The following is a 27840-nucleotide window of genomic DNA, read 5'->3' as shown; positions in this document are numbered from 1 at the left end:
GTCGCGCTAACTAGCCGTTAGCATTAGCACGATGGGGGTTATTTATTTATTTATGTATTTGTGGGCTGTTGAACCACTTTGCTCCTCCCCATGTCTTTGTATCTTTATTTAGTAGAAAACTATATTCATAATTCAGCGTTTGTAGTAGTTTTGGAGTAATTCGAGAAAGTTTAGATTTTTCTCCAAATTGTTTTCCCCCTAAACTGTTTTCAAACATGACCATATATGGGTAATTTCAAAGATGCCGGCTGTATCTATGGACAATATTTGCTGTTTTTCCTCAAAATAGCTGATATGGTAGACGTTCAAGTTGTTACATTCAATCTCAGTTTTAACAATTTTCTACAGCAAAATACTATTGACGTATTTACAGTAAAGGTTTGACTACATTTAATACTAACAACAATCTATTTCATAGCATAAAAACAATGTCAAACATATGGTAACGTTTCATTTATAACATTTAATCCCACACTTTGCAGAGATCGGTTTTGTCTCACGTGTTCTACCGTAAGACTTTCTGTAATCTTTTAATTATTGGAAAAAACAAGACGGGGTCAGCCAGTAAACAAAAACACTAACTGTAAAAGTGACACTATTAGGAGCTGTTGCTGCTGTTTACAACTGCATTGGCCTCCTCTAAAACTATTAAGCCATATCTGTTTAGGGGCATCATCAGCTGAAGTAATCCAGAGCCGGGAATGAAAACAGAAAGCAATCAAACCCTTAAGTGAGTCTCTAAATGAGGAGGATAATCTGAAGCAGGATCCACGCTGTAATTGCTCATGTTAATCAGGCCTTAATTTGTTGACGAGATTCATTTAGGCCGTTTGTCCCAAAAACACACAAACTCTCACAATCTGTATGTGGACACTGGCGGCAGCTGATTTGAGCAACATGTGATGAACGTTGGTTTTAGAGAGTCGGATATGTGACTTTCAGCCCTTTCACATGCAGCTATAGAAGGAAAGTCCCTTTAGGTTAGTACGTGATCAGAACATTTAGGACTTGGTCGATGTATTGTATAAATATTATTTCTTAAGTTTTCAAATGGTGGGTCGGGACAGGAAAATGGATTGCAGGACTTTGCCCAAATTTACCATTCATAAATAAACAGCTACATGAAAGCAAGCAAGTCAGTGCTTTATTTACATTGTGCAGTTGTACAACAAAATTGTGTTCAGGTGTTGGGTTAGTCCTGAGCCGCCGCCATTGGGCCAACCTGACCCGGATGTTTTAGGGGTCGGGGAAACCATAGCACCCAGAGGAAACCTGGCTGGCTGCCTTCAGTTCTCCTCTGAAACGGTGAAGCACCTCCGGGGTTTGTCCCTGTTTCAGCGTGTGCTTCATAATCAATGCTTGAATCAACAGAACATTGAGCAGAACTACAATATTATTGACATTAAATATATCCAAACAGGGTCAGTTATTTTTGTTATATGATGAGGTTATTGCTTTTTCATTTATTGAAAGTAGGTCCCGCTACTCCAATTGGGAGCGACAGTTTATCGTGATTCACCTTGCAATTGCTGTTACAACACTAGAGAGACACTGTTTGATTGATCTCCACTGGCGTTCACTAATGTGGTTCATGACCGCCGATAGGATAGACAAAAAAAATGAATGCTTTCCACTCAAGTATCATTTCACTCAAAAATGTTCCATCTTACTGCTTACTGAGACACCCTCAGTGCAGGACGGAGCGCTACCGCAAAGCCTTCATCCCCACTGCTGTCAGACTCTACAATAAGACGTAAAGTAACATGTGCAATAATCTCTAATCAGCTCCACTTTATTAACTCTGAGTGATCTTCTTGAACGCCGACTGTAACAAGTGAATTTCTCCTTTGTGAGATCAATAAAGGATTATCTTATCTTATCTTAAACTCTTGACTATAAAGAATGACCTATTACTGCCACAGGATTTGGCTGGAGACTTTTCGTTTCCAAAACTACATTAATTGCACAGCCCAAAATTGTACCAAATTTTCAAGTACTTCAAATCACATTGGTAAATGGTAAATGGTAAATGGTCTCAACTTATATAGCGCTTTTCCACCTATATTAGGCACTCAAAGCGCTTTACAGCAAGGATCCACTCACCCATTCATACTCTCATTCATACACCAATGTACGCAGACACTGTACATTTCTACATGTTTTCCAGTCGTTTTCCCCGGTTGGGCGAGCGTTCACGTGCATTCGCCCGAGTTCCCGAGGACCACCATGAGACCAGCCACCTTATTCACCGCCCTGCCAACTTTTGCCTCTTTTTGCCTTGTCTCGGCACTTCCGTTGTATTGACACTTCCGGTCGAGCGCAAAGTCCGTTCATTTAGACGTAGAACGAGGAAAAATGTTTGCCACCCATGTTAACAGAGAGGAAAAAAGGGGCGGGCACAATTCATGGCGGCGCCCACGTGAACGTCCGAAAAAAAGGTGAATAAGGGATTTGAATCCTTGATTATTTACACTTTTGTAATTACACTACACTGCAAAGAGCTCAGAATTAGCCTGCTGACTCATTGAAAGGCTAATTTAAAGATAAAAGTCATTGTCCAATCAGTCCTCACCATCTGAAGTCAGCAGCAGCGGCCACCACTGCAGCTCTGGGCGAAGTCAGACCATTTACCTCTCGCCTCGCCCCAAAAAGAAAAAAGGGAAACGCGTCTCTGCACCTGCCACCGACTGTTTGAAGTGAGAGAGCCAGGAGGGAGGTTAAAGTGTTGAGGTGTAGCATCCGCTCAAGTGGACTCTTCAAAATCGTCCGTCTCCAGTGACCTGAGCTGGCCTTGTCTCTGAGGCACCAAAGCCTTTTCACTCTCACTAAAATTGTTGATATCTTATTGATTTACAAACCACAAAAAGCCCCAAAGATCAGTGCTCCAAAATATCACCTCCTGTGCTTTGGAAAACCGCTTTGTCACGTCTAAATTGGTCCTTTGTATCATGTTGAAGGGGGTTACACAGGTCTAAATGAATGAACTATATTCCGATTTCTCACATCAAACACTATTTTCAGTTGAAGTTCAATAATTATTTAGAATATTATAATATATTAAAATCAAAAAAGGGCAGAATTGCTTTTTTTGCAAAAATGGAGGGGGTTACTCACTTGTTCAGAGGAATACTGTATTTAGTGAGTTGCACGGTGGTGCTCTTGTCTTTCCTCAGAGCAAGAAGGCCCAGGTTCAGTTCCCGGGCCAGATGGGGCCTTTCTGTGAAGAGTTTGAATGTTCCACTCATAGATACAGGCGGCAATACAAGGGGGTGTGGCCGAGCTGAGGGGGAAGAAAACCTCTCTTTTTAGCCGTGCTCTGGCGGACTATAAACATATTTATTACACAGAAATAAAGCAAATAAAGTCAAGTTTAAGAGACTAGCTACAAGGTGGGCATTTTATACTCACTACTGCCACCTCAGGTCTTACGTGTACCTGCACCCTCTATATTAAGCTCATGCATGACGGCCCTTCAGACCTGAAGTAACAACTTTTTTCAGTGACAGTGCAGGATTTTTGAGGCAGTCGTGGTGAATAGGTCTGGGCTCATTCTACACATTAGGACATGGAACATGTAGGGGAGGAAAATACTTAGTTTTAACATCTTTAAACTCCGCATAGTCCCTTTAACATCTGGTCCATATGGATGTTTTTCACAGCAAATTGTTCAGTAGGAAAAAAGTATTTGTTGCTAACGTTAGAATATGTAGCATGAAGCTAGCGTAGATTCCGGGTTAGCATTGTCCGTTTTTAAGTTTTTATGAGCTGTTGCACCACTTTGCTCCTCTCCATATCTCTGTATCTTTATTTAGACTAGTAGAAAAATATATTCATAATTCAGCATTTGTTAAAGGCACACTGCGCAACATTTTGAACTGTTGTCATCAACACAAAACATGCTCCTAATGACCAGCACGACACAGAAAATGCTACTACTGCAATGGGTAATCAAAGAATAGATTTGGATGAGAACCTAACCTGTTTAAATCTCATGTTCTGCTGACTTAAGTCACATCTCCATGAGGACGAGCTGGAGACGAACCCACTCCTGGTAAAGTTACAGTCATGTCTTAGGAGAGCTGAGCCGCTCACAGCAAAGGCACTTATTTGTTTGTACATTTATGAGGTATTTTTTAATGATGAAAATATCAGTCATAAAATAAATGCTTGTATTTCAATTGTATTTATTGGGTAAAATGCTTTAAAGTTAATGGTGGAGAAATGGGGGAAAGTTGAATTTTTTTCTCTTCCCTGTTTTCCCCCTTTGGCTGCTTCAAAAATGACCATATACGAGCAATTCCAAACATGCCGCCTGTATCCATCCCTATGTAGGTTTCCTCCGGTTCCCCTACCACAAAACATGTGCAACTGTGTCCCCTAAGGCAGTGGTTCCCAAACTGAATGAGACTGTATGAGCGAGAGATGGATAACAGTGACTTCAAACCAGCTTGGCGTGTTTACATGCGTGAGTCTCGTGTGTGTAGCTTCTCACACAAAAAAACATTTTTTTTAAATGTATGAAACATAAAGGCATATCCAATAACAAGAACAACTGCCTGACAAAGAAATGCAAAAAAAAGAAGCTTCAACACATTAAAACTGTCACAACAGGAAGTGACAATAGATAGATAAGAAATGTTACAATAGCCCTAGAAGGAGCTCTAGTCAAGTCAGTTTACTGTTTGGAAATAAAGTAGTAGCCTAAATACATGTAAAAAGTAAACTCTACTGCAAACAGACCTGCGATAATACTATGCGCACAAGGGGTATTAAGAAAAACAAACACTAACATATATATATGAGAAGTAATACTCACGGGTTCCCTTTAGTTCATCAAAGCACATAAAACGCTCTCCTCCCTAAATGTCCAAGTCCCTTCTGGGCCCTATACAGAAAGACTTATGCAGCTGAAATGACTCACATCCCTCTCACAACCTCTGTCAACCATCAGCGACCGGGTAAACATTTCCAAATAAGGGGAAAATATGGAGACACCATTCAGGGCAATATCAGTTTGGTTTTGCTTTTAGAGTGGAATGCCAGAGTCACTCCGCAGAGCCAGCTTTGTGGTGCATACCTTTCACTCGAAATAATAATGATGATTGCGGAGAGCAGGCGCCGTTCAGGGTTCAGCCTGACCTAAGATGGGTAGAAGACGTGAAGTAATGCCTTGAGAAGAGAAAAGACGGGAGCGGATGCAACAAAAATACCAAATACCATCGTCGGGTCCAAGGTGATGAAATATAACCAGCATCGTAATAATTAAGAATTCAAAACTAAATATTTGTTTCTTTTTAATGGCAAAACACTTATAAATATGTATGGTAAAAAACAGAAATTGATTCGTACAGTTAGCAAACCAGCCACAGTAAACTTTTCTCAACTCTGTGGCCAGTTCAAAGAGTTTCTCATAGTCTTTAGCCGTCAAATATTGCACATTTTGATGAAGTCATTAATGATTGATGATACTTTTTGGAAGAGATTGGTTCATCATTCATTTTGTATTAGCATTTGTAGCAATACACAAATAACCCTCAATGATTTTAATGGTGAAAAGTCCACAAAACATACTAGAACATAGTAATGTGATTGAATATGGGATCATACTTTTGTTTGTTCAGGACCCACCACAATCCTATAGGATGGCAAGCTGACAACCCAAACAAGAAAAAATTCTAACTGTATACTGTATAGCATCCAAAATACTGTGTGTTCCCATTAAAGGAACCTATAACGCTGAAATGATGACCAAAACAACACAGTTTCAGATGTTTCTATACTTTAAAAGAAGATTAAGGTTGAAAGAAATGTTGCCTGGAAAAGGCTCGGGACCCACTGAAAATGGTTCCGCGACTAAGGCTGGGTACCGCAAACAAAATGTAGATACTGATACTTTAGCACAGTGTTTTTCAACCTTTTTTGAGCCAAGGCACAGTTTTTTCTTTGAAAAATTCACGAGGCACACCACCAACAGAAAATGTTAAAAAAAAGTTAGCCAGTTGAGTCAATCTCATCAAAGTGTCTTGAATAGGATCACCGTATAGTCTCGCGAGCCACAATGCCACTGTCACAGCCACCTGCCGCATCCATGCATCACTAATTCTCTTGTCTCAAAGAAATTAGCGACCTGATATAGAGTGTTACATGGTTACTCTGCCGATCACTTGACAGCACAGACACTGGAAAATGGTACATTATTTGCGGATAATAATGAATTTGTTTTCAAATCAATCAAATCAACTTCGTCAAAATTGGCTAATTTCCCAAGGCACACCAGACATTATCTCATGGCACACTAGTGTGCCACGGCACAGTGGTTGAAAAACACTGCTTTAGCAACACTTGGTTTTCGATACCGATGCCTGAACGATACTTTTTCCCGATACCTACACTAAAATATTTGTCATCTAAAACCAGAAAACAGATTAATAATGTTAATTTATTCCTTTTCCTTTCATTTAATTTCTTTTACATTTTTATCTTTTGTTTGAGGTGAAACAACCAAAAAACTTCCCTCAACTACAAAAGGACAGAAATAACACTTACCATTTTTTTCTTATTTTGCCCCCCATTTTAACCACTTTTTCATGTTTTTTCCCACAAAAAAAATCCCTTTGTCAACATTTTTCAATTTCTTTCCCTATTTTTCTATGCGTTTTTTCCCCCTAACTTCCCCCAAATTAAAAAGATTTTCAAACCTTTTTTTTCCCCAATTTTGCCCCACATGTTCCCAGTTGTTATCCACGTTTTGTTCCCAATTATAATTATTTTATTTTATTTTATTTTATTAATTTTTCCCAAATTTACCCACATTTTTTCCACTTTTTCCATTTTTTTTTTTTCCAATTTGTGTTTCACTTTATTTTTCTTTTATATATATATATATATATATATATATATTTAATATATTTTGCTTGCTTTCAATACATAAATTGTTTCGACACTAGTTGTACCTAAACCTTTTCTTCCGATACCAGACCGGTATTGTTGAACGTTACCCAGCCCTATCCTTCGACCCACTTTCGGTTCCCGATCCATCAGTTGAGAACCACTGCTCCAATCTCTGCACAAGACGACTTCACTCAGTGCTGCTGTAGTTTCTTTTTGGCTTCCTTTGATGAAATCCACCAGGCAAAGAATCCTTTACAATCAATAAATGCTTGGTCTCCGTCTCAAAAGTGACACAAATAATTTAAACAAAAGTCCTGCTGCATTTCTCCTTTGTGAGATCAATAAAGGATTAGCTTATGTGTGCCTCGTCTTTGATCGCATATTCTGTGTGGTCAAACTGCTGCTCCCTGTCTAAGGCCCACAGTTGCTGGGACAGACCGCAACCTCTGCTTGTCCCGAAAGAAACAAGCAGCGGCAAAAGACTGTTTTTCACAGCGCTTCCTTGACTTCATTTGTCAAACGGGGATTAAAAGGTAAGGCTATAGCCCAGTTACGGCGAGGAGTCTCCAGATTGTCTTCAAGTGATTAAGGATGCGTAATTAAAGTTGAGTAAGTCCCTCCTGAGTGGTGCAGGTCAGAGAGATCATGTAATATTAACAGACTGCAGCGGCCTGATACAGCCGTGGAGCAGCATGTGTTTCCTGAAACAGAACAACCCATTTCGCTGCAAATCCCCCGAGAAGTGGACGGCTTTCAGACAAATGAAATACTTAAACGCTTATGCGCCGCAAAACGAATGAGAAGACTTAATAAGAGAGAGCAATTAAAAGCAGAGCAGGTGTCCACGGGTAGTTATGAAAAATGAAAACTTTTAAACTGTTGAGAACTGTTCGGGTTTAAGAAGGAAAAGGAAGGTGAATTGATGAATAAGACTCAATGGGGATAAAAGACAATAAAGCGAAGAACTGAGAGAATTATCAATAACTTTGAATAGTTGCTTCAGCAATACAGAAATAGCTCTTCATAGACATAGATAATAATTCAACAAACTCACCTTTATCTCCTCTGGATTTCAGAGACTTCTGGTCGATTGCTGAACAGAAGTGTTGAGATCTGTTGAGAAACAAAATATTACTCAGATGAATTGCACAAGCACAACTACATGGAAAATTTCGAACCACTCCTGTTCCTACATTCAAGAGTGGCGGTATACAGTACGTGCGTCATATACTGCACATTGGCATGACGTCCATAATAACGGGCTCTGAGTGAAAAAAAGTTCTTAACCCAATCTTGTTCCTATGTAGAGTAACTTGATTTGCTCTTTTCGCAGTATTCAAAGACATTACAAAGCATTATATCACCCACACATTGTATTAGTTCATTACAGCGTTAGCAACATTAGGGCTAGTGTATGTCTATGGTATCAGCTAGCCTGCATTAAAACAGTCTGACCCGAGCACAGTGCACTTGAGGCAAATCACTTACAACTCCAGACTGACGATATAAATGTCTTATATTTGAGCAGCATCAGCTTTGTGGTTGTATAAGCTTACGCAGCGGCGGAGTGATCTGCAAGAAAATAGTCCCTCAAAATGCGATAATTCATGTGATGCAAGATCAGTGATATCTAAAAAAATTCGACAGACATTTATATGGGTAGTCGGGTGTTAGAAGTGATTTGCCTCAGGTGCACTGTGCTTGGGTCAAACTGTTTTTAATGCAGGCTACTAGTTACCATAGACATGCACTAGCCTAGCACTAGCCTAGCCTTAACTCCCGCCTGAACCGAGAGCATTTTCTCCAGTTCAGCTTTACCCAATTCCTGTAGGCCAGTGTAACACCTCATTTGAAAGCTAAGACCCACAAAACTAAATTGATCTTTTTCCTCACATCATCAGATTTTTTTTTTCATCACTTTTTAGATTTTTTTTGTCCATTTTTTTGTCACTTTTTTGTCAAATTATTCGCATTTTTTTGTAAAATTCTTATCACTTTTTTGTCCATTTTTGGTCACTTTTTCGTCAAATTTTTCTCACTTTTTTGTCATTTTTTTTTGTACATTTTTTGTCAAATTTTTGTCATTTTTTTGTACATTTTTTTGTCACTTTTTCATCAATTTTTTCTCACTTTTTTCACATTTTCATCTTTGTTTTCGTCTCAGTTTTGTTGCTATTTTCACACCTTTTTTCCAGAAGCTTTTGGATTGGGGTAAAGCTGGAGAAAATGTGCTCGGTTCAGGTGGGAGTTAAGGGGTTAAAAGAAAATATCTCCGGGAATCCAGAAACACTGGATAACTAGGAAATGAGGCCCTATGTCAAAAATCCTGAAATATCCCTTTAACCAAGTGCATTGTCTCCAGTTCCGCTTTACCCAAATCTGAGAGCTTCTCGACCGGAGAGAGTAATGCCTCATTTTGAAAGACACTTTTTTGGCCTGGCTTTGTCAACATTTTTGAAGCATTTTTTGTCACGTTTTCATCTTTTTTTATGTAGCTTTTTTGTGGTGTTTTCATAGTGGTTTTTTTGTCATGTTTTCACCACATTTTTGTCACTTTTTTGATGTGTTATTGTCGCTTTTCTGGCACGTTTTTGTCGTTCTTATGTCACATTCTTGTCAATCTTTTGCCGCTTCCTGGTCACATTTTTGACGTGTTTTCGTCGCTATTTAGACACTTTTTTTGGGTAATGCCAAACTGGAGAAAATGTGCTCGGTTCAAGCGGGGGTTACGAGGTTAAACTTAACAAGCTTCCTCTGTCATGCTCTGGAAAGGAGAAGAATTGAGCAAAGGCCTTTTTTTCTGAGTCATGACCTTTTGCACGACCAACACCAGTCACTGCTCATCCCACTTCGAACTAGATAAGACAAATATCTCCGCCCAGAGCGAAAAAATTACAACATTGTGCCCTTTGGCTGAGTCTGACATCCTTGTAATACTATTCGAACGTGCTTGAAGAGAGACGGTGTTTTACTTTTTATGAGTTATTTGAGGTGATGCACACGCAGACCTTCCTCTCTGATTATTTAAAATTTAAAGCGTATTTCTTAGTCCTGAGGAAGTTGCTCGCTCAGGTTGGCAGGTGATTTCTGATGCAACGTAAACGCCGTTTTAACAACTCAAGACGAACACTGTAGCTGCTGCAATGAACCCGCAAACCAATGCTGTAACATGACATTATAGTTTTGAGCACTTTTATTTTAAATGTTTAAACAAATAACCACGCAAGAGAAAGCAAGAAGTGAGAGGGGGAGGGGGGTATACGCTCTCCTTAGGGTGGAACTTTTTCAACTAAATAATCAACTACGCAGAGAAAACAGGAGTAAAGACAGGTGTGAGACAGGTCTTATATGTTATCTGATCAATTAAGTGCTTCTCAAGTTAAACTGTTTGTGGAAGTTTCTATAAAATACACAGCCCCACCCAGAAAATACAAACACGGCACAAAAAATTCATGGATAACCTGGTCGTTCAGGACTTTCAGCTGATCTTATTCTTTGGGCACATTGTGTTGCTGAACTGAAGCAGCCCCAGATCATAACAGCTAAATCCAAGTGGCAACTTTTTTGCTTGTAAAAACAAACGGTTCTTCCATGTATGAGCATCAAGGCGGAGAATCACACGACGAAAAGAATGTTCACAGTCCAGTGTTATGTTTGTTTGGCGTCACGTTTGACCAGGGTCCCATTCTGCACCTTTTTCAGCTCAGTTTATGAGTCTCAACAGAGATTTAAAGCAGAACTAAGTAACTTATCCGCCTAGAGGCCATAAGCGCCAGTGCAGGTGTCGTAGCATGTTGCGGAATTTTTACTCATTAATTGTCCGTGAGAGTAAATACTACACTGACAGAAAAGACAAAGGGAGAGAGGGATATTGTACATTCAATTACACAATGGAGATCATTTTTTTCACTCAAACCTGGCTGTAAACATTGCTAACGTGGCGCTAGCCCACAGCTAGCTTTGCCAGTTAGCCTGTTAGCTTCTTCCTCTTCATGATTACATTAGTGTGTATTGCACCTCCGAACTGGAGCAGGGAAAGCTGCAAGTGTGGTTTTCTGGCCAGAGACACCAGGGGGAGATGAAAGACCCCAAAATCATTCCATTAACACTTGTATTACCCCCAAGAGGGACTACGAAAAGGATTTGTTAAGGTAAAGAAGTTACTTAGTTACAGCATTTTGTTGCTGTGAGAAAAAAAGATATATATATTTTTTTTAATCTGTGATTTTTGTTATTAACAAAACTCAATTTACGATTCGATTCGATTTTCTTTCCCCCCATTTCAAACAAAATAACTGTGAACTGTAAACATATCTTGAAAATATTTGGTGTATTTAATTAATGTGCATCAACACAAACAAAATTGCAAAGGCAAACCCTTTCTCTAACTGAAAAGTCACAGTGCAAAGATTGTTAAACATCCAAACTATTTATACTGTATTTGGATTGAATAAAACAACAAAAAATCCGTATGGGCTCTGTTCTTCTAACACATTTGTACAGTAGGACCTTCTTTCTCTGAGCAGAGGGTAGAGAGAAAAAAATAATAATAAAAATATATGATTTTGTAAGTATTTCACCAACTCGACTTTTAAAATCCAATAAAAAATGTTCCCAGCCCCAATACCTACATATACTTACTCTTACAATAATAATAAGTTGTTATTGTTATTAACCAAGTAGCTTCCCTTAATGCTGTCCCTGATCACAGCAAGCATCAAAACATGGCCACAGATGATTTTTTTTTTTCAGTACCTGCTTTAGATACTTTTATTTTTTCGACACCAGTAGTACTGAAACCTATAGTTAAATGGTACTCAGCCCAAGACAAGACACTTCGGTGCAGCCGACGTTATTAAGCTGATTTATTAGCACTGCAATATGACTGTATGAAAATAGGAAGCCTTTATAAAGACCATCTTCTCTGTGTTGGTTCAGTGTGGTTTCCGACAGGTGCTGGTCTTCATTGATATGGTCCGTACAGCAACACTAAACTAAAACACATTATTAGTAGTCCAGCCCTGACCTGGAGAGTGCAGTCGAAAACCTGAACAGACACAGACATGTCCAGCATACTCTGCCTGCCATACTCAAACCCGCACGTACTGCAGTCAACTGAGGCAAAACAAGACTGTGATTGAGCTAAATGAGGAAAAACAAGACCTTTTGCACAACTGACCTTCTGCAAACTACCACGTGCTTTCGTTTTAAGCTAGATGGAAGACCTCAGCAGTTACGCAGTATATTGTGGGCTCTCATATCATGAACATTGGGCCACCTTAACAATACTGCGATAATAAAATACTCCCTTATACTCAGTCACTGTATTCAACTCACTAATATGCACTGACGCACACCCTAATCATTCTCACATCATACTGGGCCTTTTTGTTCTTCCTCTGTCTGAAGTTTCTTGAGTATTTTGACATTAAAGGACGCTTTTAGGTGTCACTCCCGGGGTTTGCTCAGATCAACACTTCATCTCCATAATCTCACGAGGGCACTGCATGAAAACTTTTATCGTTTAAGAATACTAAAAGCAAGCAGGTGCAGGGTATGACGCTCACATGCAGATTAGCTCAGCCCCCTCACGTGCCTGACGCAGCAGACTCGCTGCAGACTTCCTGTTGCAACTGACCACACGCTGTGGCTGGAGTCGTCAATGTCGGGGAAGTGCTTTGCTCCAAGACACAACAATGGGTGGAGCAAAAATGTGTTCAACAAACATCAGAGTGAAGGGTTTCATGAAAGACTCACATACGGATCAGTTTTTAGAGTTGACGCAACAGTTACGGTTAACAAAAGTACTCAAGTATCAGCAGAAAAGTACATTTTAGGTCTAATTGAATAAAAACACACATCACAAGTGTAAAGTTTACACTTCAATAATCAAGCCGAACACACTACTGCCACTGATACTATTATTATTTTTTTAGATACTGCTCTGACATAGTAAATTTGTTTAAATGTTCTGTTCGAATTTAGTATTATTCAAAGTTACATAGAATTTCTGAGTTCATAAATATTGCAAGACTTCATTTAATATGTTAAAAAAGAAAGCACAAATTCCGTTTCCACACATCAAAAATAAATGTATTTTAAAAAGTGCTAAAATAGGCCTCCTCTTGTGTCCAGGCAGAAATCACCACCACTTTTGTCACTGTATTCACTGAACAGCAGCACTTGCAGCCTCATAAATATGTAGGTCTTTTAAAAATATTGCCATTATCGTGACATATTCACATATATGCGGCAGCACGTTAGCACAGCGGTTAGTGCCTCTGCTTCACAGCTAGAAGGTCCCAGGTTCGATTCCCCCTTTCTGTGTGGAGTTTGCATGTTCTCCCCGTGTCTGCGTAGGTTTCCCTCCGGATTCCCCTACCACTAAAACATGTGCAATAGGTGAATCCTCCAGCCAGGTGATTCTGAGCACCAGTCTGGCTCCTCACTATGGAAATGGGTCCCCGGCGTCGACCACTGCTCCTTACGGGTCGCCCCAGCGGCATCGAAGGATGGGTTAAATGCAGAAGACAAATCTCCCTGACCAGAGCCACCTTATCCAATGGGCTAGCAGGGGCTGGAGCACAGGGGCCTATCAGAATTAAAGGAGCTATACGTGATGGTACAAAGAAACAGGGTCACTCAAATTTCAAATTGCTATTTTCTGATCCAAACTCATCTCAAACTTTCCTAATTTACAACATCAAAAATCAAAAGGACTGAGTTTAAACCAGGTTTCACAACTTTCAGGAGAAAAACTGTCACTTCACTGTAAAAAATGGAAAAAAAAAGTAGCCTGACATTTTATGTTTAAAAGGCTTTATATATCCAGTGTTTTTTAGATAAATGTCTGCTTTTACCATATACTAAAGGACAAAATAAACTTTATTTCAATACAGAAAATTAAAAAAAATCAAGGATAGCTACTTTAAGGGGAAAAGAAATAAAAAGGTGATTCATTGATCTTCATGTCAATCACTTCACTTTGCGGCATAATAAACCGTATGCGATGATTGCCCTGCGCTCCAATGTGCGTGTGTGTGTGCATGTAGGAGTAGCAGGGTTAGGGATTGCGGTGAGGGGGGGTGGGGGCCTACAATTCTGTTTAAGCCCCGGGGCCTATGGGTACATTAAGGTGGGCCTGCTCCCTACTTCACATGCTGGAATTGGCAACAAAAGCTCCATTTGATTTGAACTTTGAATAAAGAGCATCAAGTTCTTCTGCCGATACTTCAGCTGCTGATGCGATTGCCCTCAGCACCAGGACTATTACCACCAAGTCACCTTCTCTTCATTGCCTGGAGTGGGTTACACACGGGTTTTCATGCAGGTGGCACACTCAACTTTCAATACGTTTAAGTTTTGAACCATAATCTTCCCTGTCCCTTGTAAACGCGCTCATTAGCAAACACAAACAGCAGCGAGAGTTGACTAAAACGTACCAGGGGGCACGGCTCAAAGGCAGTTTTAGGCGCTAGCATCCCGACTGTAACATCATCAGCGCTGTCAGAGCAGTCAGTTTTAATGAGAGGTTTAAAGACACGGCGTTTAATGTCGCCTCAGTCAGAAATGTGACAGCAGATGTATTCGGTTTGAAGGCAGCGTCTCAGGAGACCCCGGTGTTATTGATCTGAAACGCTCAACTAAGTCAACATTTGAGCGTGGGGATCTCGATGACAAAAGTAACACTAGTTCACAGAGGTTTTTATATGTTAGACCCAGAAATGAAACCGCTGTGCAGGGTTTGTGCTAACTCAGTTTACACATGCAGTGTCAGAGGCTCATTCTGGCCTGGAACGTATGATTTTTATTGACTTAGTATACACAGTACTCTTCAAGCTGCTCGATTATCGATTATTACTGGTTCGATTCCCACCAGGACGGGGCCTTTCTGTTCTCCCCGTGTCTGCGTAGGTTTCCTCCGGGTACTCCGATTTCCCCTACCACTAAAAGCATGTGCAATAGGTGAATCCTCCAGCCAGGGGATTCTGACCATTCTGACCGACATCATGGAGATGGGTCGAAGGATGGGTTAAATGCAGAGGGGACAATAAAGTATACAAACAAACCAACAATTATCAAGTTACGAGCTACTTGTGAGCAGAGGTGGGTAAAGTAGCCAAAATATTAACTCAAGTAAGAGTAACGTTACTTTGAAATAACTTTACTCAAGTACAATTAAAAGTTGTGACCCAGTAGTAGTTGGGGAACATGTAAAATGAGTGTTGAGTAAGTGTTTGAAGGTTAAATGAGATTAAATGAGATGTGAAAAACCCTAATATTTCCAAAGAAAATGCCATAAAAATGTATTATAAATGAAAATGTATTTCTGAAGAAAAATTGGCATGAAACACAAACTTCATATATTTTGGGTCGATATGAAGCTTTTGTAACTTTAAAATGTACTCACAGTGGCACCAGTAACTACTTGAGTAAATGTAACTGAGCATTACCCACCTCATTCAGTGCATTGTTTGGTGACAATAGCAAAAACATCCAATATGACGGTGGTGTTTTTGTCACGTGACTGAAGCCAAGGTTAATTGCTAATTTGTACAGAAGTCGTGCCGGATTCTGGTGAAGTTTAGTAAAGCCCATCATAACAAAATGTATAACAAGTAGGCAGTTTGCATAGAGTTTGGGAAAGTCCACAGTTACCATGGAGATCCGCCATACAATTGCAGCTGTTAGCATACATTTCCATTGACTAACATGAGCTAAAAACAGTATAAAAAGTGGAGAGAGAAAAAAAAAAAAAAACTCCATTAGCGGCTGAGTTACTGCTGGTGAATACATCTAACACACTGTGGTGTCCAAGTGTTTTAATGTGAACAATAACTCCAGTACTTGTAAAATCTCCATTAGTTTACAATTGCTGCTAATCCCATAATGCTTCCAGGACTCTATAGCTAATCCGATTGTTCAACTGTTAAAGAATATTGCTCGCTATAGAGTTCGGGAATGTCCACAGTAACCATGGAGATCCGCCATCTTTGCAGCTGTTAGCATACATTTCCATAGGCTAACATGAGCTAAAAACAGTATAAAAAGTGGAGAAAAAACCAGTGGAACGACTCCGTTAGCTGCTGCTGGTAAATACATCTAACACACTGTGGTCTCCAAGTGTTTTAATGTGAACAATAACTCCAGTATTTCAACTTTTAAAATCTCCATTAGTTTACAATGGCTGCTAATCCCATAATGCTTAGCGATATGACGTCACATTCCCGAACTCTATTACTAGACGCCTTTACAGCCTTAGCAAACGCTCATGTGGTTAATCAGATGATGAAATGTATTGGACTAAATCAGGGGTGTCCAAACTTTTTTCATGGGGGGCCGCATATTGAAGCGTACACGGGGTGAAGGGCCATAGATCAGTAGTTAGTGCCGCAAAACCTTGGACTAGCAGAGGTTTAAATTGTGCCCCATACCTATATTTAAGCTTAAAGGAATAGTTCACCGTTTTTCCATACTGAGATATGTTCTTACCTGAGCTTAGACGAGTTGATGCGTACCTGTCTGGTCTTTGTGCGTGCGCTCTGTCACGCAAAAAGACGAAAGATGTTGTTAGCATTTGGCCTCTCCCAATGTATTCCTATAGCTCCAAACGGGGTGAAGTTGGAAGCTACCACGCTCTTCCACGGGCACAAAGACCAGACAGGTACGTATCAACTCGTCTAAGCTAAGGTAAGTGTGGTAAGGTAAGTGTGTAAAAACGGTGAACTATTCCTTTAAAACCTTCATGCCAGCTCTGTCTCACAATAAAATGTTAGTTGTTAGGTTAGAATTGTATAGAATTATTACATTTCAAATAAAAAGGTCATCTCTGGTAATGTGAGGGCTGCATTTGGCCCCCGGGCCGCACTTTGGACACCCCTGGACTAAATGTAAACCGTTTTTTCCATACTGTGATATGTTCTTACCTGAGCTTAGACGAGTTGATGCGTACCTGTCTGGTCTTTGTGCGTGCGCTCAGTCATGCAAAACAACCAAAGATGTTGTTTGCATTTGGCCTCTCCCAGCATATTCCTATGGCTCCAAACGGGGTGAAGTTCGAAGCGACCGAGCTCCTCCACAGGCACGCATAAAGACCAGACAGGTACGTATCAACTCGTCTAAGCTCCGGTAAGAACATATCTCAGTATGGAAAAACGGTGGCCTGTTCCTTTAACATTATGATACTATTCTGTCTAACAAGTCAAAAGGTTGATATAATGGCTCTATAGACTATAACCAGATTGCCAGACAATTCACAAGGCCTACACAACTCATTCAATAGTTCAAAGCTGTTTTGCATTTTGTCCCTGATAAGCACAACAGGGGAAAGGCAACACCAACATGAATGGGGAAACTTCAGACCTCACATTATAATCCACTTATAAATAAATTGACTGAGTGGGTGACTGGAAAAGCACAATAAGCAAAACGATGACAACATATTACTTTGCATCTTTAACACGTGGCGAATCTGTGCAGCGATAAAGAGATTAGCAGCCTCTTTATTATGAGGGTTAAAACAAGGCCTGGGCTAACTTTGAAGCTTCAGTGTTCACTCTTGGGGACAGTTTGGCAGAAGAGCCGCAGCGCACGAGCCGCGATAGTCCCACATTCAGCGACATATTTGTGGGCATAGGGGGGGCTCTCCTGTCCCTCCGCTGACAGCGCCTCTTCCGCATTGCTCAGCTAAAAACAGAAGCAGCCAAGAAGCCCCCACCAACACCTTTAGTTTCCTTTTTAACTCCACGTTCACTTTGCCAAATGTTTACAGCACTTGGTGGCGGGGGGCTCGCGCGCGTAACGTGACTAAAGCGTCAGTCCGGCGTAGGTTTGATGTGTCCCCCCCTCCACCCCCGAGGAGGTGAAACTTTAGTAGCAAAAAAAAAAGGGAGCATGCTAACTCGACAGTCCACGCCCTCGGTATGTGTACACCGAGGAGCGCTACAGTAAAAAAAAAATGCATATCACCGCTCGCTTTACAAAGGCCGAACAAATGAGAAATACCTTGACGTGCTTTGAAGTTTTCACGCAAAATGTAGCGACGTGAAGAGGCGAGCTGAGCTTTAGCACGCGACGACTTCTGGGGGAAAGGAGGGGGGGGTAAAAGTCCAAGTCACTTCGCTTTCAAAGAATCAGATCTCCGGCAAAAATCCCACCAAATTTGTGTGTGGAAAAACTTTCTAGGTCCAAAAAAATAGTGGGAGCTGGAGGAAGAAAAAAAAAAAAAAAAAAAAAAAAAAGGGAGAGACGTGCGAGAGGCGTGACGTCAGCGGGAGAGTTCAGAGGTTTGCCCATGTAAGGCAGCGGGCCAGCGGTGTCTCCAGCCAAAACCCGAGCCAAACCGGGACCGGGAGCAAGCCGAAAACATGAGACCACGGGCCCGGCCCCACGACCAGGGGAGTCACTGCCCTTCTCCACGTAAGGGTGGAGGTGTGTGGGGGAGAGAAGGAAGGGGGAAAGCACGGTGGTTGTTTCTCCTGCTGTACTTTGTAAAGTTTGAGTCAAAGTTAATAATGTTGTAATAAAGTTTTTTGTGCAGTTTGGCTCTACCCAAATCTAAAAGCTTGTTGGGAAAAAAGCGTCAAAATAGACAAGAAAACACGCCGGAATAACAACAATATCACAGAAAAAATGAGGAAAACATGACATAAACATAACAGCGAAAATGCTTCAAAAAAGTGACTAAAAGGCGAAACCGGAAAAAGTAACAAAAAATATAAAAAGCACAAGAAAAGAAAGTTGACAAAAACGCTTCAAATATGTGACAAAAACGCGGCGACAATGCAACAAAAAAAGTCCGTCTTAGCTTTCAAATGTTGCATTACACTAAGCTCCTGTCAAGAAGCTTTTAGATTTGGGTAAAACCGAAGTGGACGAAAATATTTGTCTTAATTTTAGTCAAAGTGATATTTTTGACGACTAAAATTGGACTTAAACTAAATTAAAAGTTTATCATGAGACTAAAACTATGACTAAAATGTCCAGATATTTTAGTCGACTAAAATAAGACTAAATAAAAATGAAAAGGAGAGACTAAAATCATCCAAACTTCTATTGACCGTCTGAAAGAGCCTCAGATCATGAAAATTCTCTGCCAAATGAACAGGTTTGAGCTTTGTTCATGTGGAGCAGCTCCATGAAGCAGAGGAACAAGATTAAATATGATTATAATTAATAATATCAATGCAAAGTCGACTAAATTAGTCTTAAATTTAGTCGACTAAATTGACATGCAATTTTAGACTAAAACTAGACTAAAATTGAAAAGTTTTTTTAGACTAAATCTCGACTAAAATTAAATTACATTTTAGTGAAAAGACTAAGACTAAAACTAAAATAAAATATGTTGTCAAAATTAACACTGCTTTACCCAAATCTAAAAGCTTCTCAACTTTGAAAGCTAAGGCCTACAAACCTGATCCTATCTTTTTTGTCATGTTGTCAATGCGTTTTTTTTTTCTTTATATTTTTAACCTCTTAACCCCCGCCTTAAAGTGATAGTCTGGAAGTCTAAATGTTTTACAATTTTTTTTTAAATGTGTAACATCGACCGCCTGGTTTTGCATTTTGATGTTAAGTAAAGTACAAATATACCTACATTATTTTTTGTAAAGTACCTCCTTCCCAGATTTCTTCAGCTCATCAGAGTCTAGTATCCTCCCGCGTTAACCAATGAGACAAGCTTTTCCTGTGAACCAGCCTGACCAATCAGGAGGGAGGGGGAGGAGCTTGATCATTTACTTTTGAAAATTCTGTTCCTGTGCTCCTCATTTTGCAAACTGAGAAGGGCTTTCTGATCCAAGAGGGGAGGAGTTTACTTTCACATTTCACCCAATGTCTCCTCACTTTGCAAACTTACAGACTATCACTTTAACCGAGTGCATTTTCTCCAGTTCAGCTTTACCCGAGTCCAAAAACTCACCTAAATGGATCTTTTTCCTTGTGTTGTCATTCACGTTATTCACATTTTTTTCCCCATCACTTTTCGTGGTTACTTTTTTGTCAATTTTCTGTTGCTCTTTATTGGCTTTTTTGTTGTCTTTTTGTCGCACATTTTTGTCACTTTTCCTTTTTGTCGTTGTGTGTTTGTCACGTATTTGTTATACTTTTGTCACGATTTTTTTTATGTTTTTCGTAAAATGTTGTGGCTTTATCCAGTTAAATTACACTGAAAAACTAAGTGCGGCCTAGACACTACAAAAAAGCAATGAAAATGTGACAAAAATGGGGTGAAAAAACTCAGAAAGCAACAAAACCAATAAAATTTGACAACATAAATAAGGAAGAAGCTTAGCTGCGTTTTTGTAGGTCTTGGCTTTCAAATGAGGCATTACATTGGCCTGTAGGCTGTAAGCTCTCAGGCCAAGAAGCTTTAAGATTTGAATAAAGCCGAACTGGAGAAAATGAGCATGGTTCAGGTGGGGGGTAAGAGGTTAAAGGGATACTTCAGGATTTTTGACATAGGGCCTCTTTTCCTAGTTATCCATGAGTGTTGTTGATTTCTGGAGATATATATATATATATATATTTTTAATTCATGCAGTCCTTATATTTGAAGAGTTTAGTGGTGCTAGGCTAATGCTAGGCTAGTGCTAGGCTAGTGCTAGGCTAGTGCTAGGCTAGTGCATCTCTATGGTAACTTGTAGCCTGCATTAAAAACAGTCTGACCCAAGCACAGTGCACCTGAGGCAAATCACTTATAACACCCGACTAACCATGTAAATGTCTGTGTTGACCGAATCGTTTTTTAAATATAACCATTTTGCTTTTAAAAGAACTTATATTTGAGCAGCATCAACTTCCTGGTTGTAAGCTACGCAGTGGCGGAGTGATCTGCTAGGTTACCAGATCTAGGTCAAGGTCAAGTTATTTATAAAGCACATTTAAAACAGTATCGCTGCCCAGAGTGCTGTACACAAAATACATATATATATATATATAAAAATACACTATTCAAATTTAAAGTAAGTAAGGATCTACAGTAGTTTGTTTACTTGCGGCCGGCATTACTATACGTGGAATGCACAAAGGAGCTTTCTACAATATATATAATAATAATATACATCTCCAGAAATCAACACCACTCCAGATAACTAGGAAATGAGGCCCTATGTCAAAAATCCTGAAATATCCCTTTAAGGTGAGGAGTAAGAGGTTAAACATGAGATATTGCAGGCTAGGTAGTAAAATAGGTGCACATATATAAACGTATAGTGGCCATACCGCCTTTGCTCTGCCCAATCCCGTCAGACCTTGGAAGCTAAGCAGGAAGGGCCTGGTCGGTACTTGGATGGGAGACCGTTTGGTAACACCAGGAAGCCTAGCGAATGTAGTTAGTGAGTGAGTGGTTGGTGGTGGTCGGAGGGGCCGATGGCGCAGACTGGTTGCCTCGCTTCCGTCAGTCTACCCGAGGGCAGCTGTGGCTACAATAGTAGCTTACCACCACCGAGTATGGAGTGAACGAATAGTGCAATGTAAAGCGGCTTTGAGTGTCCAGAAAAAGCGCTATATAAAACCAATGCATTATTATTATTATTAAACTTCTGGATGTTGTTTTCGGGCAAAATAAATATATACTTAGTAACTCACACAAAAGGGAAAGAAAAAAAATACACTGGGATAGAATGCAAACAGGCTCAATAAAAAGACCTACTATTGTGTGCAAGGAAGGCCTGATTAGTTGTGAAATCTACAGCAGCAGCCGTTATCACAAAGGTTCCTTTCAAATGGTCGCTCTCTTACTCTGAATAGCCTATTTCTGTGTTGTGGGGGACATGTATTTGAGAGATTTGTAATGCATGGAACAGCCAATAAATGGGCTAAATTCAGGATTTTATACCAACAATTGTACCAAGATATTGTCTAGTGGCCTATTTGCCTGTAGTGTTGATTGAAATGCTCGTCAGGCCCTGAAGAGAGGATCCTTGTTTTGGATCAAAAGTGAGAGATCAGAGTGACTTTGATTCAGGGTTCAGAGTCGGGGCAGACTGTGACAGGAGCTCTACCCTTGAACAGCTCTGTTTTAAAAAAGTGTAACATGCTGCTCATATACAACAGCATGATGTGGTTACACAGGTTCAAACCGCTGCTCTGGGCCGCGCTGCTCTCTGTAATGTGGTGAAGGTTTATGATGCATGATTTGAACCAATGTTTCACTTAAGGCGGCCAGGTCCAAAGTAGGCTATATCTATGTGACCACTTGTTTTTATGACCCATTAAGCCTATTGCGCTCAAGCAGAAAAAACATATTTAAGGTATAAAAGGTAATGTTTTTAATATTTAATACAAATGAGAATATAGATTAAATGGATGACAACAACAAACACAATACCAGGTAAATTGTGGCGCAGATGGTAGAGAGGGTCGTCTCATGATCGGAAGGTCAGGGGTTCGAGTCCCACATTGCCCCCAGTGTCTGCGTACATTGGTGTATGAATGGGAGTATGAATGGGTGTGTGGATCCTTGCTGTAAAGCACTTTAAGTGCCTTATGTAGGTGGAAAAGCGCTATATAAGTTGAGAATTCACGCCATACTTGATGGTGGTGATTACCTATTGTAGCCACAGCCGCCCGTGGGGTAAACGTGACGGAAGTGAGGCAACCACACACACACACACACACACACACACACACACACACACACACACACACACACACACACACACACACATTCACTAACTCACCCAACTCACTCCCTAAACCCCTAACCCTAACCTTAATCCTAACCCTAATCTTAACCCAATTCTAACCATAACCCTAAAACCACATCTTGACCCTCCAACAGTCCTTCAAATAAGTGAGGACCACCCACCAAAATGTCCTCACTTTACAAAAATGTCTTCATTCTGTTGGTTAAAAACTCACGCCGGTCCTCACAATGTCATAAGTACAAGAACACACACACACACACTGATAAACACACCTACGCAGGCACAGGGTGAACATGCATGAAAGGCCCGTCTGCCCCGGGGACCAGATACCTTCTAGTCGTGAAGCACAACTTAACTTAACTTAACTTATTCCTGTATATTACAGATATTCATAAATGCAGTAAATAGAAATTACTCCAGGCCCCACTTCATGTCAGTATTTATGTTTGCAGGCACAGCTCTACAGGGGGGCAAAAAGGTGCAGTTCAACTTCATTTTAAAATAGTGCCCCCTCAGTTTTAGCATGACAGTGTTACAAGCTATACAAATTAATTCCTACCTGTTCTTGAAAATATATTTGAAATAATGCACATGTATAGCGGTCACTATATCCATCTACAACTTTCCATGATCATTTGCAGATTTCCTCAAAGTTGTTGTGACCACTGAAGCAACAAGTGAGTGGGGTTTAAAAGCTTTTTTTGTTTTCATTTAACCTCCCCCTAGCCCTCAGTCCTTTCCCATGATCCCGCTGGTTCAGACTTCCGAGGGGCGGCACTGTCTGCGAGGCAAAACAAAGTTGTTCCAAGTGATCCATTTAACAGATCACAAGGGCTAGATTATGAACAACTATGAAAATCATGAGAATAGCTATATTTATGTTCTTCTCGGTCACAAGATTTTCCAGCAGTTTAAGCACTGGAACAGTTTACTTGTAGTTTGCTCATGTCAGATATGGCCTGGATTTAGAAATGTGGCATTATTTTTTTCACTATAGCTTATGCGATTAACTGTATAAACATAACAGTTCATTGGGAAATATAATTTGAACAATATACTAGAAGAAGTAGTAAATAAAAGTTGCTCAATTCCTTAAAACTCCAAGAGCATATATATCAAAATGGCAATAGACCTAATTTCACAGACTCATTAACAAGCAGCAGCTTCCCTGTCTCTTGGTACAGCAGTGTTCTTCATGGTTTAGTACATCTCTGACATGTTACAGCTGTATGAACCATCTCAGGGCGGGGAGGGTCAATAATAAACACGGTGCGGCTGCGTTTCAGTTTTCAGTCTTCATGAGGATGTGAGACGGCCCTAAATTCTGACAATATTCAAATCCTGGTTATTTTTACGTGTGCATTTGACGCCTGAAAGTATTTTATCTGCACTCTTTGGTTTTACTGTAATTATCTGATTAGATTTTATATTGATGTGTTATGGATTGATTTTATCTGCCTGAGATTTGTGAGCTACAAATAAACATGCCTTCCCTTGCAAAATGGAGGTCGGTCTACACACCTTTGACAATAACACAGTTTCTTTTGTTTGCTTTTTATCCTTTATATAAACAGGAAATTCCCTTTGAGATTTCACCCCCCTTTTAGTCCTGGCCCTAAAAAAAAAGATGTCTACGTTTTTGTGGTCGGAGAAATCGTAGCACCTGGAAGTACAGGCAGAGAAGAAGAGAACATGGAAAGTCCGCACATGTGGCACCATCTGGCCGGGGAACTGGACCTGGGACCTTCGTGTGGGGAGGTAAGAGCACTATCCAAACTGAGAGTCTTGAGTGTTGAGAAAAGTTGTCAATAACGTCCGGGCGATTACATTTTTTTTCTATATACTGTATACATATTTTTGTGTTTTTAAAAATAATTTGATCTTTTCATTACATGTATCACTTTATTCTACAAAACCTATTGAGTTTAAACAAATTTTCACCACATTTCAATAATACATATTTTTTTGATGGTGTCATACCTCAGACCCCTAAAATGTCAGGTGGCACAACCGTCCGAGCAAATGACCAGATTAATAAAGCTTCTGAAAATGTTATTTTCAGGGTAACAAATTAAAAATAAAATATCATGGCATAATTGTATCTTTCAAATAAGCCTTCATTTGTGAATATTCATAGTTTTAAAGCTTTTGAGAAAATTAAAAAACTTGTCCGACAATTTGTAATCATTAAATATTTGAAATAAAGAGTAGCACCAGCAAACAAGATATAGCATCAGCCAGAAGAACAAGGCGTCTTTATGGCTGAGAAAAAAAAAAAAAAAATTGTGACTCATATGAATGGGCATAGGAATGTCACACTTTCGGTGTCAGGTGGTACAACTAATGTAAATATTGGAAAATATTATTTTATTATAAAAGTATTTAAGTAGTTTTAAAAGTAAATGTTTGCCCATGCTAACAAATGCTAAAGCTAACGTAAGAGTCCACATAAAAGCCCATTTAATTTGAAATTAGTTGCTAATGTCAGGTGGTGCAACCACCTGCAACTGTTGTGTGTTATATCTTTGAAACCTAAAAGCCCCCTACGGACAGGTGTTGAAAATTAGCACATGTGCTATAACACTTGCATCTGGTTTGTCCAATGTAATTGTCCATATTAAATAAATAAAAAATAAAAAATAAAAAAAATCAGATATTGGTTTAAAATATCTGATACTGAACCGATAACTGTTTTGGGCTGACACCGAGCACTGCGTCCGTGGTCCTCAGGTTTTTAAAAGCATTTAGCAGTACTGTTCACAGGAGAAATGCTGTCAAAGATATACTTGGCAAAGATTTGATTTTGTACACATTTTTGGAAACTATTTCAATTTTAGAAAAAACTTGGTTGTGCCACCTGTCATTCTTTTATACAGGGCAGCTACAAATGCTTAAAAAAATACATTTAAATACTTTTAAATGTTATTTAACAAACATGACTTGTTTAAACACATAATTGTTGACTCAAAAATATGCATGCCATCAGTTTTGAAAAAAACCTTTTGCAAACATCTTTTTACCCCTTATACGTCATTGACCAATTACACACAATTGCATTCTTTGATCCACATTTATGTATCATAAAATGCCCGTCTGATGTTTAATGCAAGTGAGTGATTGGTGATCATTGGACTTCTTTGGGCTTGGTGGAATCAATAAGTGGTTCAAGGACTACAGTACTCTGCTTCATTCCCTGGGCATAGTGTAAACACAGAGTGACGCAGACTGGAGTGATCAAAACAGCAGATGATGTAAACGGCTCTTGTCCAAAGGGTGACAGTATGTTCCTTATAGGCTCATGTTTGGGTCATGTGAATCTGCTGGTGCCTGGCTGTGTTAGATCTAGTGGAGTTTTAGTGGCTTGAGCTTCAGTAATTTCATGGAAATATTGTATACTCTCTATTTTAAGTTGTGCAAACTATTTCACTTGATCAACTATATCAAAAGTATCCATTCATATTATTGTAGTTAAAAGCCTACTGCGTAACCTTTTGCCAGCAATACAATACATGCTCCAAATGACCAGCATGACACAGAAAATGCCATTTCTGCTGTGGGTAATCAAATAATCGATTTGGATGAGAACTTAACCCGCAGCGCTAATTTTGTTGACTAGAACTAAATAAAAGTTGTTTATGAGACTAAAAATGTTGCAAAAAAACATCCAATGACCGTTTGAAAGAGTCACATATCAGTTCACTGCCAAAGAAACAGCTCTGGGCTTTGTTTATGTGGGAGAAGCTCCATGAAGCAGAGGAACAAGATTAAATATGATTATATTCAATATTTTAAATGTATAGTTGACTAAATTAATCATAGAGTTAGTCGACTAAAACTGAAATTGAAGAGCATTATTAAATGACATTTCAACCTGGATAGACTCAAACAGACAAAAGCAGCGATTTGGAAGATTTATTGACATGTTTATTAGTTTTGGACATCGATGTATGTATGAAAGTCAGTATGGATGAACAGCTCAGAGTTAGGGAAGTCTCCCCCGGAGCCTGGACACTGGTAGTGGTATAAGAGACCCGTGAAGATGCAGCAGGGAGAAGCCGTGAACAGAAGAGGTGGAGATGGGCGGAGGTGGGTCGCAGTACAACTGGGAAGCGAATGATCCATGATTGCTGGAGGCTAAAAAGCGGGACCGAGGGCGATGATTGGCTGCTATGGAGGTGCAGCTCTTACGCTGATGGGCTGAGGTGGAGGTGTGGCCCTCTCGGAAACGATCATTGGCTGGAGGTCGGTGATGCTGAAATGAGTCTACCATGTTGAATAGGTAGCGTTCTCGTGACATCACAACATTCTGAAGAGCCTATAGTTTAACATTGAGGTGGAGCAACTGATGGCAACTATAGTAACTGTGGTTACTGACAAAATGCATATTTTTATGTCTTTGTTTTTTGGCTCATATCTCAGTCATTACTGGAGAAATCCACATGAAACAAAAATCACAAAGTTCGTTGTCTCCTCTGTTGGACATGAACCATCCATCCATCCATCCATTTTCTTCCGCTTTATCCGGGGCCGGGTCGCGGGGGCAGCAGTCTCAGCAGAGATGCCCAAACTTCCCGATCCACACACACTTCCTCCAGCTGTTCTGGGGGACCCCGAGGCGACACCAGGCCAGCTCGGAGACATAGTCCCACCACCGTGTCCTGGGTCTTCCACGAGGCCTTGTCCCACTAGGACATGCCTGGAACACCTCCCGCGGGAGGCGACCAGGAGGCATCCGAAACAGATGCCCGAGCCACCTCAGCTGGCTCCTTTCGACGTGGAGGAGCAGCGACTCTACTCCGAGCTCCTCCCGGGTAGCTGAGCTCCTCACCCGATCTCGGAGGGTGCGCCCAGCCACCCTGCGAAGGAAACTCATTTCGGCCGCTTGTATTCGCGATCTTGTCCTTTCGGTCATTACCCAAATCTCATGACCATAGGTGAGGGTGGGAACGTAGATCGATCGGTAAATCGAGAGCTTTGCCCTCCGACTCAGCTCCCTCTTCACCACGACAGACCGATACAGCGACCGCATCACTGCTGACGCCGCACCGATCCGTCTATCGATCTCACGCTCCATCCGTCCCTCACTCGTGAACAAGACCCCGAGATACTTGAACTCCTCCACTTGAGGCAAGGACTCCCCACCGACCTGAAGAGGGGAAACCACCTTTTTCCGGTGGAGAACCATGGCCTCGGATTTGGAGGTGCTGATCCTCATCCCGGCCGCTACACACTCGGCTGCAAACCGCCCCAGTGCGTGCTGAAGGTCCTGGTCTGTTGAAGCCAACAGAACAACATCATC

At 40.4% G+C, this 27840-nt stretch overlaps 1 protein-coding gene across 1 annotated transcript in view; it reads right to left on the bottom strand.

Annotated features, from left to right (window-relative positions):
- lpp (LIM domain containing preferred translocation partner in lipoma) overlaps positions 1 to 18192 on the bottom strand; it is a 227219-nt gene extending 209027 nt beyond the window's left edge. Inside the window, exons 1-2 of the mRNA XM_079574940.1 lie at positions 17896 to 18192; positions 7946 to 8004 (exon numbers count right to left, since the gene is read on the bottom strand). The gene's annotated coding sequence lies outside the window, so the exon portion shown is untranslated. The remainder of the gene's footprint in view (positions 1 to 7945; positions 8005 to 17895) is intronic.
- Between the last annotated feature and the right edge of the window lie 9648 nt (positions 18193 to 27840).

The sequence above is a fragment of the Gobius niger genome (assembly GCF_951799975.1).
Source record: "Gobius niger genome assembly, chromosome: 17".
Classification (NCBI taxonomy): domain Eukaryota; kingdom Metazoa; phylum Chordata; class Actinopteri; order Gobiiformes; family Gobiidae; genus Gobius; species Gobius niger.
This window is presented reverse-complemented; position numbering and strand designations above follow the sequence as displayed.